The following is a 19896-nucleotide window of genomic DNA, read 5'->3' on the forward strand; positions in this document are numbered from 1 at the left end:
AATGGAGACACGAAGTGTGGTGACCCGAAGAAGAAACCGGTAGTGATGGTGTTTTAGACAAGTCCTAGACTTGAGGAGGTTGTGGTTGAGTTTCGAAGAAGGTTGAATTGGATGGAAGAAAGCGATATAGTAGACTTAATCGGAAGGTATGATGTTAGGTATGGGCAACATATTCATTGGAAGATAATGCCTCTTGACTCTGAGTTTCATTGTAAAGCATATAAGGAGAGTGTGTTGGCCTCACAAGATAAAATCATTTGAGTTATTTTCCACAAATCGTTGTTCATGCTCGGTTGCAAATTGATTTGAATCGGTTTGCGTCTTCATGTGATGTTAGAAGCCCGGTTCTAGATTCACCACATGTTAATCCGGATGTGTATAACACAACAATGAGCCAACCTCCAATGACCCAACCTTTGAACTCCGTCGGGAATGACCAAGTTAATAATGAATACTTGCACGAGTTTGAGGGTGATGAATCGGAGGCCTATCTCCGTGACCATTATGATGGCAATGTGGAGGCAAATTGCATGGAAGAGGACATGGACCATGACATTCCATACAATAGGTCCCATGCGGGGGACTCGGAGGATAAAGGCCCGGATGAAGAAATATATGAGGATGGTTTAACGACTAAAGAAGCCAATGCTTTTAAGAAGGCAATAGGACGAGGTCACGAGACATCATTGTTCCGTGATCTAAGCCTAGCCGATAAGGCGATTGTTGATGGTGGCACAAGTAAAATTCTTGCACCAATGTTAACTTCAAAGCGAGATACCGGGGCAAGTGTGTATGGTGTTAGTGAAGGAACAATCTTTGAAAGCTTGGTATAACTTCAAGTATGGGTGAAGGACTACGCGGTTAAGTTTCATCGACCATTCTTTGTGGACAAGTCAAACTCCAAGTTGTGTTATGTGGTTAAACGTATGGAACACAAGAATCATTACCCTTGGGTTATCCGTGCAAGATGTGTCAAAGGCGGGCCGCAATGGAAGATTACAAATTCCGTGTTTCATCACCGATGTAGTAGCAAGGATATTGATGATGTTAATGTAAAGGATGATCACCGTCAATTGACCTCCAAATTCATTGCATACTGATTTTCACCGTCCATAAAGATACTCCCGACATATCCCATTAGGGCATTGATGGAGATGGTGAAGGAGGTCTTCAGGTACACGGTAAAGTACGAGAAGGCATGGAAGGCCAAGCAAGCCACCTTTAACATATTGTATGGTGGTTGGGAAGAATCATACAACCGCCTCACGATGGTGTTGAAAGCGAAGGCGACAGAAAATCCGGGCATGTACTATGTGGTGGAGCCAGATGGCGTGAGAACAAGGATATACAACGATGCAACCATCCGAATATTTGGACATGCATTCTAGACTTTTGAGCCATGCATTAGGGCCTTCAAGCATTGTAGGCCGGTTATGTCCATTGATGGCACATTTCTTACCGGCCAGTTCAAGGGCACATTGTTGATCGTCGTTGCTAATGATGGTGCTGACAATTTGGTTCCATTGGCTTTCTCTTTGGTATCAGCGAAGAACAACTCCAACTGGGAGTGGTTTCTGAGGACCAAGGTAATTGGACCTCAAAGAGAGGTTTGCATCATCTCAGACCGCCACCCAGGGATACTCAATGCAGTGGAGATTTACATTCCAGGACATCCTCGCGTGCATCATAGGTGGTGCATGAGGCATTTTGTGTCTAACTTTTACTGGGCATGTGGAGACAAGGAATTATCTGACCTTTCCATGATTGTTGTCTCGCATTCACCACTAGACATTTCGAGAAATTGTGGGACAAAGTGTATGTGAAAGCAAACAATGGTGGCAAAGATTTCCTAAATAGGAACCTTGTTGATAAAGGAAAGTGGGCATGGGCTTTCGACAATGAAGGAGTGAGGTACAGTGACATGACAAACAACATGGATGAATGTTTCAACATGGTGCTAAAGGGTATCCGTGCATTGCCCATGACGGCAATAGTAGAGTATACATTCCAAAATTTGAATGTCTATTTATACAGTGAGAAAATGGCCAAGTTGATATCTAGGAAAAGCAAGGCCAAAAGGATGTATAGAAAAGGCAATGAAAGCTCAATCTTATTGAGCTTGTGCTTGAACTCCTGGATATACATGTCATGCTCTCGATCCCATTTTTTATACTATTTTGCTTCATCTTGTCGAGATTGTAGAGCATTTGAAAATTGCATTTTTGTTACTATATGGAAAACAATGGAAAAAAAACATTTGACGTGCTAAGTGAAAGGATCGATATGGTTGACTAGAGGGGGGGGGGGGGTGAATAGGCAACTACCAATTTTTAGCTTTTCTTTACCAAATTAAACTTTGCATCAAAGTAGGTTGTCTAGATGTGCAACTAGGTGAGCAACCTATATGATGCAATAACAACAAGCATACAAGCAAGCAAGGGTAGAAACACTAAAGAGCTTGCACAAGTAAAGGTAAGAGATAACCAAGAGTGGATCCGGTGAAGACGAGGATGTGTTACTGAAGTTCCTTCCTTTTGAGGGGAAGTACGTCTCCGTTGAAGCGATGTGGAGGCACAATGCTCCCCAAGAAGCCACTAGGGCCACCGTATTCTCCTCACGCCCTCACACAATGCGAGATGCCGTGATTCCACTATTGGTGCCCTTGAAGGCGGCGACCGAACCTTTACAAACAAGGTTGGGGCAATCTCCACAACTTAATCGGAGGCTCCCAACAAGACCACGAAGCTTCACCACAATGGAATATGGCTCCGAGGTGACCTCAACCGTCTAGGGTGCTCAAACACCCAATAGTAACAAGATCCGCTAGGGATGAGTGGGGGAATCGAAAATCCCTAGGTGGAAGTGTAGATCGGAGCCTTCTCAACCACTCCCGAGCAAATCAACAAGTTTGATTGGCTAGAGAGATAGATCGGGCGAAAATGAAGCTTGGAGTATTTAATGGAGCTTGAGCAATAAATGGAGCTTGGGGGAGAGAAGAGGTAGGTGAGAAGGAAGAAGGGGACTCCCTTTTGTAGTGGGGGCAACAATCCCGTTGCCCCCACCAACCAGCCCCGCACAGGGCGGTACTACCGCTGAGAGGGGACAGTACTACCGCCAGGACAACGGTACTGCCGCGCCAGCCAGCGGTACTGCCGCGCTGGGGAGACAAGTAGGGAACGGACCCAAATGCGGTACTACCGCGGTGGTAGGGCGATACTACCGCTCCTAGAACGGTACTACCGCCACTACAACCGTGACTAGTGCCGCAAAACCCGACATGAGAAAAAGACCTCTCGAATCGAGGCGGTAGGAACCGGACTGCCCAGCGGTACTACGGTAGTGGGGTCAAGGGCGGTAGTACCGCTGTGGAGCGGTACTGCCGCTTGTGACCCTTCGGCCGTAGTACCGCAGGCAGTGCGGTACTACCACTGGGGCGCGCGCGAGAGAGAAGAAATCTCTCAAAGAAGCTGAGGACAAGGCGGAGGTGCCAGGCCCCCAGCGGTACTACTGCTGTGGAGCCACGGGCGGCACTACCGCTGCGGAGCGGTACTGCCGCTTATGGCTTCTCAGCGGTACTACCGCTGGGTGCGCGGTACTACTGCTTTGACCCAGCTAGGACAAGGAAGAAAGAGGAGAGATGTCTTCAATGGAAAGGAAATGTTCGGAGGGTGAGAAGCTGATGTGTACGTGATGATTCCACCCATGCAAAACCCCAGTGGACCCCCTCTTGATAGTACGGTGCCCTCTACGCAACTAGTCCACCGAGAAAGAAACGAAAGAGCTACACCGTCTTGAAATACACTCCGAGGGGAAGAAGGCGTCTCGTGCCAGGGGAGAATCTGTGAATAATTCAAAGCACAAGATTAGTCCGCAAACATGTTGTCATCAATCACCAAAACTACCTTGAGAGAGATATGCCGTAACACTAAGCACTTACCTATGTAAATGTAGCGAAGTGTCCTTATACTTCGGCGGGGTCTCTTGAAATAAGCCAAACTGTGTCATAACTCGTTGTGGCTGATGAAACTCAACTACATGGTAACAAATCAACGGGCAACACATCCGCCATAGATGTGCTTCCTGTAGACACTTCCTGTAGACACATCGGCCCCCTTTCCTCCCCTGCCAATATTGCCCGTTCTTCCGTGCGGTTCCCAGGTCACCTATAAACAAAGATTAAGAAACTACATTGTTAGTATGGTTTTTGGAAAACTGAAGAGACAATAAAGGCAACAAGCTACTAAGACAACCTGCTCCGGGGTCATGATGCCGAGCTCGTTGCAGTAGTGCAAGTACATGATCTTTGAATTGCCAACAAAAATTTCAACCTTGTCCCACTTATACGCCCATGTAGGCATACGGTCTGGGTCATCATGATCATCCCACAACACGTAACCTGCAAGTGCTGGTCGCCCCACTGGCAAGTGCTCCCAACTCCAGATCGATAAGAGAAGCATTGGACCACCAATCCTGGCTTCCTTTGACTCTGCGGCGTTTTTTGGATTCACGGCCCTACGACACGCCTCATCCAGCTACACACAAACATGAAATATTTCATTACAAACTAGAGAATATTTCTACATTGTGAGCACACTATTACAAGAAAAACTAGTTACCTGACGATACAAATAAGCTAGCGCCACCGTACACCAACTGAGTCCATGCTCCCACCCAGCAAACGACTTAGGCCACATAAAGGAAGCGTTCACGCCAGTGCCGTCAGAGAAAAGAGTCCGGCTGACTACATACAACAAGTATGCCCTAGTATACTCCTGCACTATTTCAATCGTCCGCATCCTCTAGGCAAACCCTAAAGTTCTCATCTATCTAGTGATAAGTTGCATCGGCGGACTTTTTTTTGACTGCAGGCTCCCTCCGATGAGTCCAACCATAATGTCATGCCATCCCTCAAAATCTATGCTAAGACAAATAGGCTCTTCTTTGATGGGAAGTCCAGTGATCAGAGAAACATCCTGCAAAGTGATCGTCATCTCCCCAGCATAAAAGTGAAAAGGATGTATCTCAGGGCCCCATTGGTCAATGAGTGTCGTCATCGCATAAGGGTTCATCTTTGGCATCAAACGAGACACGATTGGGATGAAAGGGAGAAGCCCGGTCTTCCAGATATACTTTGTGTATCGCTCATCATACTCCATCTTGTCATGAACCGAATCATATCTCAGGTGTAGCTGATCAAAAACCCTTCCTTCATCTGCCATGAACCGTCCATGATGCAATTGATTGTACGATGGATGGATAAGAGAAGCCATCCTGCAAATTACAAATGTATATCGTAAGCTCTATTGTCATTTGCAAATATCTGCACTAGTGTAAAAACATACATACATACATACATGCGCACAATTTCTACACTAATTCTTCCATACACCATATATGTGCATATAGTTTTCTACAATATCATACACCATATATTTGCAAATATCCATCCATCCGCCTTCCTAATTTTACACTAATTCTTCCATACACCATATATGTGCATATATATCCTAATCAAATTCATAGCACTTACATAAAAATCCTAAATCATACATATCCTAAGACATACATATCCTAAATCACACTAATCCCTAACACTATCACACCAAAATCCAATGATAATATCAAGAAAAGGATGAACTAGGGTTTCATCCAAATCAATCAAATGCGGAGATTTCAACCAATGAAAAGAGGAGATAGGGAGGAGAATACCTTGGGGATTCAAAGGAGAACCAGATCCACCAATCTCCGACTCAAATCCGCAACATTTGAGTGGGAAGAGGGGGGTGAAATGAGGGGTGCCATGGGTGGGGAAAGAAACGGAGAGGAGAAAGAATGAAGAAGAGAGGAGAAAGTGCGCTCGGGCCATATGTGAAGGGGTATGGCGCCCCATGCCGGGGCGTCATGCTATTGACCATGGCGCCCTGGGCCACAACGTCATGCGTCGAAGGCCAGGCCCATTTGGCAGTCAGCGCTGCCGAGTATGGCGCCTTTGACCAGGGCGTTATGTAATCTAGCATGGCGCCCTGGGTGTGGGCGTCATGTGTTGGGGAACGTAGCATGCAATTTCAAAAAAAAATCCTACGATCACGCAAGATCTATATAGGAGATGCATAGCAACGAGAGGGGAAGAGTGTGTCCATGTACCCTCGTAGACCGAAAGCGGAAGCATTAGGTTAACGCGGTTGATGTAGTCGAACGTCTTCACGATCCAACCGATCCAAGTACCGAACGTACGACACCTCTGTGTTCAGCACACGTTCAGCTCGATGACGTCCCTCGAGCTCTTGATCCAATAGAGGGTCGAGGGAGAGTTCCGACAGCACGACATCATGGTGATGGTGATGTGATTCATGCAGGGCTTCGCCTAAGCACTACGACGCTATGACCGGAGGAGTAAACTATGGAGGGGGGCACCGCACACGGCTAAGAGAAATTTTGGTATGCCTTTGGGGTGCCCCTCGCCCCGTATATAAAGGAGGGAGGGGAGGTGGCCGGCCAGGAGTGGCGCGCCGTGAGGGGGGAGTCCTACTAGGACTCTGTTCCTAGTAGGATTCGGCCCCCCTTTCCTTCCAATGGAGAGGGGGGGAGGGGAAAGGAGGGAGAGGGAGAAGGAAAGAGGGGGGCCGCGCCCCCTCCCCTTGTCCAATTCGGATTGGGCAAGGGGGCGCGCGCCTCCTCCCGTGGCCTGCCTCCTCTCCTCCACTATGGCCTATCAGGCCCATTAACTTTCCCGGGGGGTTCCGATAGCCTCCCGGTACTCCGAAAAATCCCCAAACCTTATCGGAACCATTCCGGTGTCCGTATATAACCTTCCAATATATGAATCTTTACCTCTCGATCATTTCGAGACTCCTCGTCATGTCCGTGATCTCATCCGGGACTCCTGTAAGGACATATTTATCCCTAAGTGTTTTGGTGATTGATGACAACGCATTTGTGGACTAATCGTGTGCCATGAGTATTCCAGACACTTCTTTGCTAGGCACAAGACGATTGGGTGCCCCTCGAAGACTGACGAAGACGGCGTCTTTTCTACATTTCTTTTTGGTGGATTTGAGTCGTAGGAAAGCCGTACTATTAAGAGGGGGTCCGCGTTGGAAAGGTTTGGGTGGAATCATCACGTACACGTCTCCTTCTTATCCCCTCCTTCTTCCTTGGAGCTTCCTCCGTTTTCTTGCCTCCCTTGTCTGGCTGCCGTTGTTGGTTGCGGTAGTACTGCTCCCAGGTCAACGGTAGTACCGTGGGCATTCGCGGTAGTACCGCGCGGTCATGCGGTAGTACCGCAGGTGCCCACGGTAGTACCGCGTTCACCGAGCGATAGTACCGCGCTATGCAGTCAGGCAGTAGTACCGCCCCTCGGCAGTACTACTGTGTCGGGTTTTTGCTACTTCCGTTTCTTTGCGGAAGTAGGCACGGAAGTTTTCCTTCTCCCCGGGCTGGGATTTTTGCCTCGCGGTAGTACGGTAGTACCGCGCGTGCGGAAGTACCGCCCCCAGCTCTTGTGCGTCTGTTTATCGGTTCTGTGCTGGGGTTGCGGCAGTACCGTGGGTTGGTACAGTAGTACCGCACAGCCGTGCGGTAGTACCGCTTGGTTGCAAGCAGTAGTACCGCGCGGCCTTGCGGTAGTACCGCTGGCCAGGCGCGGTAGTACCGCTAGCCGCGGGCTGGTTGGTGGGTAATGGTTGGACCTTTTCCACACACTATATAAGGGGTCCCCTTCTTCCCCGTTGACTCATCTCTTCCACCACTAAGCTCCATTATTGCTCCAAGCTCCATTTCTCGCCCGATCTCACTCCCTAGCCAACCAAACTTGTTGATTTGCTCGGGAGTGGTTGAGAAGGCCCCGATCTACACTTCCACCAAGAGATATTTGATTCCCCCACTAATCCCTTGCGGATCTTGTTACTCTTGGGTGTTTGAGCATCCTAGACAGTTGAGGTCACCGCGAAGCCATAGTCCATTGTGGTGAAGCTTCGTGGTGTCATTGGGAGCCTCCAATTGAGTTGTGGAGATTGCCCCAACCTCGTTTGTAAAGGTTTGGTCGCCGCCTCCAAGGGCACCAATAGTGGAATCACGGCATCTCGCATTGTGTGAGGGCGTGAGGAGATTACGGTGGCCCTAGTGGCTTCTTGGGGAGCATTGTGCCTCCACACCGCTCCAACGGAGACGTACTTCCTTTCAAAGGGAAGGAACTTCGGCAACACATCCTCGTCTCCACCGTGTCCACTCTTGGTTATCTCGTGCCTTTACTTGTGGAAGCTTATTTGTTTCATATATCTTGCTTGCTTGTGTTCCTATCCGTGTTGCATCATATAGGTTGCTCACCTAGTTGCATATCTAGACAACCTACTTTGATGCAAAGTTTAAATTGCTAAAGAAAAGCTAAAAATTGTTAGTTGCCTATTCACCCCCTCTAGTCAACCATATCGATCCTTTCAATTGGTATCAGAGCCTCGCCTCTTTTTAAGGACTTTACCGTCCAAAGAGTATGGTTGATACCGTAGACGGTGTGGAGGAACACTTCGGTGTGAATCCGATCTCGTCTACGGGCGATGGGGGAACCTCGGTCTCTCGTGAGGAGTTCAATGTGGCCTTGGAGACATTGAAAACCTCCATGACGACCGAAGTTGAAAGCATGTTTGCTAAATTTCTTGAGGGGCTTAAACTATCCACCGCACCGTTGAAAGTGGGTGACCCCGCCAACAAGGTGACGGATGCTATCCCCGACAAGGGGGAAGCTAGTAGTGAAAAGGCTCCTTCTTCTAGTGGTAAGAATGGCACCGGCATCTTTGCCCATGTGGAACCACCACTTGTTTATGGTGGACCGGTTCCTTCCACTCATTTGAATCATGTCGGTCCTCCCCCTAAGATTGTGAAAAATGAGGACTTTGATTCTTGGGTTTACCGCTTTAAACGTCATTTAAATCATGTGAACACTAACCTTTGGAGAATCATTGAAGAAGGTTTTTATCCGCATGATCCAAGCAACTTCACTCCTCGAGAAGCCGCGAATAATCAATTCAATGAGAATGCTCTCTTCATCATTCAAGATGCAATTCCACCCGAAGACCTACCTCATCTTCGTCCCTTCGCCTTGGCCAAAGATGCATGGCATTGTGTTGTCTCTCTCTACCGGGGAAGCGCAAGCATTCAACGCTCCAATTATGAAGTGGTACAAGATGAGGCCGATGAGTTTGCAATGAAAGAAGATGAAGAACCTCGTGAGCTTTATCGGAGAGTAACCAAACTCGCGGTCTCACTACGAGATCACGGGAGCAAGGACACGGATGACAATTGGATCAAGCGCAAATTCCTCAAGGCAATGATGCCCTATCACAAGGCCATGTCCTCCGTCATTCGTCAAAGACCGGACTTCCACACTTTGACCTCAAGCGAAGTGTTGGATGAGTTTGTGGCCATGAACATTTTGGACAAGACCGCCGACAATGCGGTGCTCCGCTCTCAACGGGCAAAGAAGCCTAACCTTGCATTGAAGGCCAAGCTCATCGTGGAAGAATAAGAAGAGGAAGAAGAGGAGAGCAACCCCGAAGATACGAAGTATGCATATCATGAACACATGGCACTTGCTTCAAGGCAATTTTGGAGCAAGAAAAACTCGAGGCCAAACTTTAGCAAAAGCAACTCGAGTGGCACAAGGGGCAAGCAACGTGTAAGGACTTGCTACAATTGCGGCAACGTGAGTCATTTCGTTGCGGAATGCCCGTATGAGAAGAGGGAAGACAATGGTGGAAAGCTCATCCGAAAGGACAAGGCCAAGTCGTTCCCCAACAAGAACAACTTCACTAAGAAGACTCCTCCCAAGGCTTTGGTTGTGCAAGAAGAGTACAATGAGGATGATGACGATGATGAAGATGGTGAGTCGGTTGCCATGGCCTCCATTGCCATTGCAACAACGTCACGGGTGTCTCTCTTCAACTCACCCAACGAGAGCATCACCGCCAAGTGCCTCATGGCTAAAGCCACCAACAAGGTAACCTCCAACATCAAAACTACCATCATTAATCATCCTTCCCCGACGGATAACATTAATGAACTTGAGGGATCTAATGTGGAGGCTAACGAGTTTGAGGCCTTTATGGGCAAACTCAAGGGAAAATCCAAGAAGCACTTTGTTGCTCTCTTGGAACAACTTGGTGAAGCCAATGACATGATCGAGGCTCACGAAGACACCATCTCTAAGATGGAAGGGCATAGTCGTGACTATGCCGATGAGATTTCGGATCTTTCCAATGCTCTTGAGGAAGAGCGTGGTCTTCGTTTGGCTCTTGAGGAGTCACACAACGTTGATCATGCTATGTTAAAGAAAGATTATGATCATGTCCTCATTGTTTCTCGTGTGCTAAATTCCGAGAAGGCCAAACTCAGGGTTGATCTTGCTAGACTCAAAGAGGAGTTTGATATACTTGACAAGGCCCACAAGGCCTTGAAGGGTATTCACGCTAGTCTCAAGGAGTCTCATGATCAACTCCAAGTGAAGCTAACTAAGGAGAAAGCAACTTTCCCTCATATGGTTCTAATTGATAATGCAAATGCTACTAACCCGTGTTGTGAGCATATACATCCTATTGAGGAAAATGCTAAGTTGAAGGAGCAACTTGAGAGAGGTCTTGCGACTTGCATACAAGGCAAGAAGAACCTCAACGATCTCTTGATCAACCAAAAGGGAGGTGTGGCCAAGGAAGGGGTTGGGTACGTGCCCGACTCCAAGAACAAGAAGAAGAATGACAAGACCAAACGACCTCCTCCCCTCATGCAAACCTTTGTGAGGGAGGGAGAGAGTGCCCCCGAGGAGAAGAAGAAGAACAATGTCAAGAAGGGCAATGTCACTCCTCTCAACAAAGCCGGCGATTTTAACCCTTCTTATGTGTTATGCCATGCTAGTGATGGGCAAGTTTATGCCAAATTTGTTGGTTATCTCCGTGAATACATTGAATGGTCTATTTGGGTTCCAAAAACCCTTGTTACTAACATCAAAGGACCCATTACAAAATGGGTACCTAAAACCAAGCATTGATCTCTCATAGGTGTTTGCTTCCGGTGGGGGATCATGGTTGCTCGATAGCGGAGCTACAAATCATATGACCGGAAGCAAGGACTTGGTGGTGGACGTGCACAAGGTTCCATCTATGCCCACCAATGTCGAGTGGGGTGACGCCTCATCTTCTAAGGTATTGGGACTTGGGAAGGTGGTCATCTCTCATGATCTCACGATCGAGAAGGTCATGCTTGTTGAGTCCCTTGCATACAATTTACTTTCCGTTCGTCAACTTTCTATCATGGGCTTTGCCACTTTCTTTGATATCGATACCGTGGACCTCTTGTGGAGCAAGACTCTTAAGGTAGCTTTTGTTGGGCATGTCGAGAACGGTCTCTATGTGATTAACTTTTCGGAGCGACCCACTAAGACCGCGACATGCCTAATGGCTAAAGTTGATGTGGGATGGCTTTGGCATCGCCGTTTAGCCCATGTCAATATGAGATCTTTGCAAAGTCTCCTCAAGGGGGACCATGTCCGTGGACTAACGAATGTTAGTTTTGCTAAAGATCGTGCTTGTAGTGCCTGTATCGAAGGAAAGCTACATGAGAAGGCTCACCCTCCCACGACTATCATTTATTCAAAGAGGCCTTTGGAGCTCCTTCACATGGATCTCTTTGGGCCTCCATACTTCGATAGTCTTGGAGGTAGGAAGTATTGCTTGGTGATTGTGGATGACTACTCAAGGTACACGTGGGTGTATTTCTTCAAGAGGAAGAGCGAGACCCAACGAACCGTCATTGACTTTGCAAATGAAGCACAACGTCAACACAATGCAAAGATCTTGACAATAAGAAGTGACAACGGCACCGAGTTCAAGAACTACACCTTGGATGAGTTTCTTAGTGATGAGGGAATCAAGCATCAATATTCCACACCCTACACCCCTCAACAAAACGGTGTTGCGGAGAGGAAGAACCGGACGTTGATGGATGCGGCAAGGACCATGATGGCGGAGTTCAAGTCTCCGTACAAATTTTGGGCCGAAGCCATCAACACCGCGTGTCATGCATCCAATCGGCTCTACCTCCGCAAGGGCTTGAACAAGACTCCATATGAGATACTCACCAGTAACAAGCCCAACCTCAAGTACTTCCGGGTATTTGGGTGTAAGTGTTTCATTATCAAGAAAGGTGTTCGGTTGTCTAAATTTGAGGCTAGAGCTTATGAGGGCATATTTGTTGGCTATGCTACAAACTCTCATGCTTACCGTGTCCTCAATAAATCCACGGGACTTATTGAGGAGACGTGTAACATGGAGTTTGATGAGAATAACGGCTCCCAAGTGGAGCAAAGTGGCACTTGTGATGTAGGTGATGAAATTCCTCCCCAAGCCATAAGAAGAATGGGTGTTGGCTTTATCCTACCCATTGAGGAACCCCTTGTGTCCGAAGGAGAAGGACAAAGCTCCACTCAAGTGGAGCCATCACCAACCCAAGGCCCACACGCTTCCGAAGAACAACATGAAGGCCCTCATCCTCAAGAACATGACCAAGGGCAAGATCACGCTCAAGACGGTGTTGACACATCAAGTGATGCCCAAGGTCAAGTTCTCTCATCCTCCGAGCAAGTTCAAGAACAAGAACAAGCCCAAGACAACGCTCAAGATGATCAAGTGACCACTCCTCGTCTCACCCCCGAGGAGGAATTAGAGCGTCGTGCCGCCAAGGTTGCTTCCAAGCTCTCCACCAAGGATCATCTCATGACGAATGTGCTTGGAAGCTTAAGAAAGGGGGTAAGCACTCGTAGACAATTAGCAAATTATTGTGAGCATCACGCATTTGTCTCTTGTGTGGAACCCCACAAGGTCTATGAGGCGCTAGAAGATCCGGATTGGCTCAATGCCATGCATGAAGAACTCAACAACTTCGAGCGCAACAAAGTGTGGAGATTGGTGCCAAGACCGACCGGGAATCACAATGTCATAGGAACCAAGTGGATATTTAAGAACAAGCAAGATGCCCATGGGATCATCATTCACAACAAGGCTCGTTTGGTAGCACAAGGCTACTCCCAAGTCGAGGGTATCGACTACAGTGAAACCTTTGCTCCCGTTGCTCGTCTTGAATCCATTCGTATGTTGATTGCATATGCTTCTCATCACAACTTTAAGTTACAACAAATGGATGTGAAGAGTGCTTTTCTTAATGGTCCTATTAATGAATTGGTTTACGTCAAGCAACACCCCGGGTTCGAGGATCCCTACTTTCCCGATCATGTGTATCAACTCGATAAGGCACTCTATGGCCTTAAACAAGCCCCACGTGCGTGGTATGACCACCTTACCGAGTTGTTACAAGACCGTGGTTTTGAAGTTGGGCTAATCGACCCCACTCTTTTTTACTAAGAAGGTCAAAGGGGAGTTGTTTGTGTGCCAATTATATGTTGATGATATTATCTTTGGTTCCCCTAACAAAGCTTTCAATGAGGAATTTGCCGCTCTCATGACCTCAAAGTTCGAGATGTCTTCCATGGGAGAGTTGAAGTTCTTTCTAGGGTTCGAAGTGAAGCAAAGAAGAGAAGGAACCTTCATCAATCAAGCCAAATATACTCAAGACATGCTCAAAAGATTCAAGCTAAGTGATGTCAAGCCGGCTTCCACTCCCATGCCTACCAAGTGCCAACTTGACATAGATCCCAATGGTAAAGCGGTGGATCAAAAGGTATATCGCTCCATGATAGGTTCATTGCTTTACCTTTGTGCATCTAGACCGGATATCATGTTGAGTGTGGGAATTTGTGCACGTTTTCAAGCCGCACCTAAGGAAAGTCACTATGTGGCGGTCAAATGAATCTTTCGATATTTGGCTCATACCCCAAACTTTGGCCTATGGTACCCAAAAGGAGCAAACTTCAAGATTGTAGGGTATTCGGATTCCGATTGGGCGGGAGACAAAGTGGATAGGAAGTCCACTTCCGGAGGGTGCCAATTTCTTGGTTGCTCTTTGGTAAGTTGGTCCTCCAAAAAGCAAAGTTGTGTGTCTCTCTCGTCCACCGAAGCGGAGTATGTGGCGGCCGGTAGTTGTTGTGCACAACTCTTATGGATGAGGATTACGGTGTCATTTGTGACAAAGTGCCTCTTTGGTGTGACAATGAAAGTGCCATCAAGATCTCTCTCAACCCGGTGCAACACTTCAAGACGAAGCATATTGAGATTCGGTATCACTTCATCCAGGATCACATTAGGCGAGGAGAGATCGAGCTCAACTACGTCAACACTCATGATAACCTTGCAGATATCTTCACGAAGCCCTTGGATGAAGCAAGATTTCGGGAGTTAAGGCATGAGCTAAATATCATCGATTCGAGCAATGTTGCTTGATCCCTTGCACACCCCACCATACTCAACGTGTTGTCCTATTTAGATGTAGGCATGGACATAGGGGGAGTGATGTTCTCTCAATGAACTCTCCCTCCCCCCATTATGCATAAATCAATCAAGTCTTTCACATTATCCATGTTTGATGGTACTTGTGCTTCAAAGACGAGTTTTGGTCATGGACCCAAGGATAATTCTTCGCGGTGCCATACCAATTGACTCAAACATAGGTCGCTATGGCCACCGCCCTCTCTTTTGGAGAGGTGGTGTCTCGTGGTTGGTTCGTTTGTCGTGTGCCTTTCTAGTTTTGTGTGTTGCGTGGTCTTGTGGTGTCGTGTTGGCTCGGAGTGTTCTGTGCAAAGATCCAGTTTTTCATGTGCTCGAAACGTGCATCTTCTTGAGCTCATGGTACTACCGCGTCTAGCCGCGGTACTACCGCTTTGGGAGGCACGGTACTACCGTGCCACAACATGGTACTACCGCTCTGGTGCGATACTTCGGAAGTACCGCGCCAGGCGGTACTACCGTGTCTGGGCACGGTACTACCGCGCCGTCGAGGGCGCGTGGGGGTTATGACTCGGGTAGGGGAGTTCCAACTCCCCATACCCATTCTTTTGTCTCTCTCTCCATGTCTCTCTCTCAAGAACGGTGCCGGAGGCCCTCACCGGATCTCCGTCTCCGGCCACTCTCCTCGGATTCCGACCGGTGGGATCGTTCCCCACCACTTCCTCTTGCCATGGACCAAGGTTTTTCCCCAAATCCCTCTTTTTCTTGGCTGTTCTCTTGCTTCTAGGTTTTTAGGGAGAAACTTGTCGTTCTTGAGATTTTAGGCCAAATCTGTGCAAGAGTAGGATGTAGGAGAGTCGTGATGCGTAGGAAACATACTTGATATGCTGTCTTGTGGTAGCTTTGTCCAACCGTAGTACCGCCGTGGTTTCGCGGGCTTTTTTCAGATTTGAACCTGTTCAGATCTGACGCGGTGCGGTACTACCGTGCCTAATGTGCGGTACTACCGCCCGTCAGGTGTGGTACTACCGTACCGTGCGGTACTACCGCTCTGCAGACGCGGTACTACCGCGCCAGCCGCGGCGCTAAGGTCGCACTACCACTCCTACACCCGGTACTACCGTGATCTTGCACGGTACTACCGCATCTAAGAGCCGTACTACTATCTTAGCTCCGCAGCACTTGGCAGTACTACCGTAGGGATCAAATCTCTCTCTAGGCATTTATCATGTGTGCTTTCTGCTTGTTTCACTTGCTTTGTTGTGGTATTTGCATTAATCTCTCTTGGCTGTTGTGGGTGTTTTTGCGTTCTGTGTCTCAGGTGGTGGCTCTCGCCGTTCCAATCCCAGTCGTGACACTGGCTCCAAGCGTCTGCGCAACCCCCAAGATGAAGCCCCAGAGGGCTCCAATGCCCCCAAACGCAATGTCAAGACCACTGCCAGCAAGCAAAAGGAACCTGCTAAGGGCATGGACGAGATTTCTGTCACTGAGTATGTCGAACGCCGGAGGGTCAATCCCTATGTGACTCCTCGGGCTGTGCTCAGAGGCACTGAGATGTTCTGGAACAAGCAACAGGTTCTCATCTATCTGGATGTAATCAAGAGCAAGCAGAATACATTCGTGGAGGTCAAGTGGATAGACATGCATCACATGCGGAAGGACAAGTTTCGTGACTATTTTGGAGAGGCTTTGGACTTGGTGGAGCAGTTTGCTATTGAGCCGGTGATCTCTTTTCACCATGACTATGACCCTGAGCTCATCTGTCAGTTCTTTGCCTCAGTGTACTTTCATCCCGGGGAGGAGCGGAGGATGACCTGGATGACCAATGGCCGTCAGCTGTCTGCTACATGGAAAGAGTTCATGGATCTACTGCACATTCCTGATGACGGGCTTCACACCCCCGTTGGTGTTCGCCCCCATGCCAACTCTGAGTCTGCCAATAAGAACCTGCTTCAGCCCTTCCTTGTTGAGAAGGTACTCCCCAATGGCAAGTCATCTTGGGTGTTAAACTCCTTTCTGGATATCATGCATCGCATCTTCCGCAACACTCTGTTCCCACGCATTGGCGACAAGGACAAGGTACATGCATATCTAGTGGACATGTTGCTCTTGTGTGCAGAAGCACGTTCTTCTCAGACTCAGCCACTTGATGTCTCACACATCATGTGGTCTAAGATTCGGTTTGCGGTGTTCACTCGCAAGGTACCTATCTATGGACCGTACCTGTTTTCTGCTGCTCTCCACCACTTGGGAGAAGATGTACCCGGGTGATGAGTTCCTTGCTCCAGACTGGATTCGCCATGAGTCCATCAGCCTCCGCGTCAAGCCCAACTGGGCCAACACCACTACCCGTGCTGAGGCCTCTTCTGCTCGGAGGGCCGCTGGTGAGGGGGAGGCTGCTACTGCTGAGAATGTTGCTGAGGACTGTGCTGCTAGGTCCACCACTTCTTCCTCTGAGCCGTCATGGGCTAAGAAGCTGAAGGACAAGATGAAGACTCTCTTCTGCATGCAGGCGAAGGGGCAGTACAGGGCTCACGTGGCAGACAAGGAGAGTCGCCGCCGTGACAAGAAGGTTATGAGGCTCTTTGGAGAGGATGTGTCTGGCGGGTCTGAGGACGTCATCACACCTGAGGCTGCCTGGATGTCAAAGCAGGGATACAAGTGGACCAGTTCAAAGGATGACCTCGAGGAGTCTATCCCCGCCACTGAGTCTGACGAGGAGCACGAGGAGCAGTGGGACGACTTCTCTGCCTGAGCCACCCCGTGTGTGTAGGTGTCCTCTCTGCCTTTTTGGCGACTCGATGCCAAAGGGGGAGAGAGTGTAGGGATTTGTGTTGTGTCGTGCTTGTTGCGTTTATTTGCTTTGTCTTTTGGTCCTCGTTTGTGCTTGGTTGCTCTTGTTTGGTTTGTGCTTTCAAGACCTTTCCTTCATATGGTGTAAGACATATGCACTTTATCTATCGTAGTTAACTTATATGTGTGCTATCTTGTCTAGTGATAGATATGCCTTGTCTCTATAATATAGGGGGAGCTTTGTTCCTAGTATTCGTGTGCCATGCAGTCCATAGCACTCATCTAGGTGGCACACATCTAGGGGGAGCCCGTCTATATTATAGAGAGGAGGGGTTTGCTTTTACTTAATAGTATTTTCTTTGTGCAAATCCCATTTTGTCATCAATCCACCAAAAAGGGGGAGATTGTAAGGACATATTTATCCCTAAGTGTTTTGGTGATTGACGACAACGCATTTGCGGACTAATCGCGTGCCATGAGTATTCCAGACACTTCTTTGCTAGGCACAAGATGATTGGGTGCCCCTCGAAGACTGACGAATACGACGTCTTTTCTACGTTTCTTTTTGGTGGATTTGAGTCGTAGGAAAGCCGTACTATTAAGAGGGGGTCCGCGTTGGAAAGGTTTGAGTGGAATAATCATGTACACGTCTCCTTCTTATCCCCTCTTTCTTCCTTGGAGCTTCCTCCATTTTCTTGCCTCCCTTGTCTGGCTGCCATTGTTGGTTGCGGTAGTACTGCTCCCAGGTCAACGGTAGTACCGTGGGCATTCGCGGTAGTACCGCGCGGTCGCGCGGTAGTACCACAGGTGCCCACGGTAGTACCGCGTTCGCCAAGCGGTAGTACCGCGCTATACAGTCAGGCAGTAGTACCACCCCTCGGCAGTACTATTGTGTCGGGTTTTTGCTACTTCCGTTTCTTTGCGGAAGTAGGCACGGAAGTTTCCCTTCTCCCCTGGCTGGGATTTTTGCCTCGCGGTACTACCGCATGGGGGGCGCGGTAGTACCGTGCGTGCGGAAGTACCGCCCCCAGCTCCTGTGCGTCTGTTTATCAGTTCTGTGCTGGGGTTGCGGCAGTACCGTGGGTCGGTACGGTAGTACCGCACAGCCGTGCGGTAGTACTGCTTGGTTGCAAGCAGTAGTACCGCGCGGCCTTGCGGTAGTACCGCTGGCCAGGCGCGGTAGTACCGCTAGCCGCGGGCTGGTTGGTGGGTAACAGTTGGATCTTTTCCACACACTATATAAGGGGTCCCCTTCTTCCCCGTTGACTCATCTCTTCCATCACTAAGCTCCATTATTGCTCCAAGCTCCATTTCTCGCCCGGTATCACTCCCTAGCCAACCAAACTTGTTGATTTGCTCGGGAGTGGTTGAGAAGGCCCTGATCTACACTTCCACCAAGAGATATTTGATTCCCCCACTAATCCCTTACGGATCTTGTTACTCTTGGGTGTTTGAACATCCTAGACGGTTGAGGTCACCGCGAAGCCATAGTCCATTGTGGTGAAGCTTCGTGGTGTTGTTGGGAGCCTCCAATTGAGTTGTGGAGATTGCCCCAACCTCGTTTGTAAAGGTTCAGTCGCCGCCTCCAAGGGCACCAATAGTGGAATCACGGCATCTCGCATTGTGTGAGGGTGTGAGGAGATTACGGTGGCCCTAGTGGCTTCTTGGGAAGCATTGTGCCTCCACACCGCTCCAACGGAGACGTACTTCCTCTCAAAGGGAAGGAACTTTGGCAACATATCCTTGTCTCCACCGTCTCCACTCTTGGTTATCTCGTGTCTTTACTTGTGGAAGCTTATTTGTTTCATATATCTTGCTTGCTTGTGTTCCTATCCGTGTTGCGTCATATAGGTTGCTCACCTAGTTGCATATCTAGACAACCTACTTTGATGCAAAGTTTAAATTGCTAAAGAAAAGCTAAAAATTGTTAGTTGCCTATTCACCCCCTCTCTAGTCAACTATATCGATCCTTTCAACTCTGAATAAACTTTGGTCACCAAAACACATAACTCATAATACAAATCATCATCGAACGTTAAGCGTGCGGACCCTACGGGTTCGAGAACTATGTAGACATGACCGAGACACATCTCCGGTCAATAACCAATAGCGGAGCCTGGATGCTCATATTGGTTCCTACATTTTCTACGAAGATATTTATCGGTCAAACGGCATAACAACATACGTCATTCCCTTTGTCATCGGTATGTTACTTGCCCGAGATTCGATCGTCAGTATCCTCATACCTAGTTCAATCTCGTTACCAGAAAGTCTCTTTACTTGTTCCATAATGCATCATCCCACAACTAACTGATTAGTCACATTACTTGCAAGGCTTACAGTGATGTGCATTACCGAGAGGGCCCAGAGATACCTCTCCGATACTCGGAGTGACAAATCCTAATCTTGATCTATGCCAACTCAACAAACACCTTGGGAGACACCTGTAGAGCATCTTTATAATCACCCAGTTACGTTTTAACGTTTGATAGCACACAAGGTGTTCCTCCGGTATTCGGGAGTTGCATAATCTCATAGTCAGAGGAACATGTATAAGTCATGAAGAAAGCAATAGCAATAAAACTGAACGATCGTCATGCTAAGCTAACGAATGGGTCTTGTCCATCACATCATTCTCTAATGATGTGATCCCGCTCATCAAATGACAACACATGTCTATGGTCAGGAAACATAACCATCTTTGATAAACAAGCTAGTCAAG

The sequence above is a fragment of the Triticum urartu genome, chromosome 4 (assembly GCF_003073215.2).
Source record: "Triticum urartu cultivar G1812 chromosome 4, Tu2.1, whole genome shotgun sequence".
In the NCBI taxonomy this organism is placed as follows: Eukaryota; Viridiplantae; Streptophyta; class Magnoliopsida; order Poales; family Poaceae; genus Triticum; species Triticum urartu.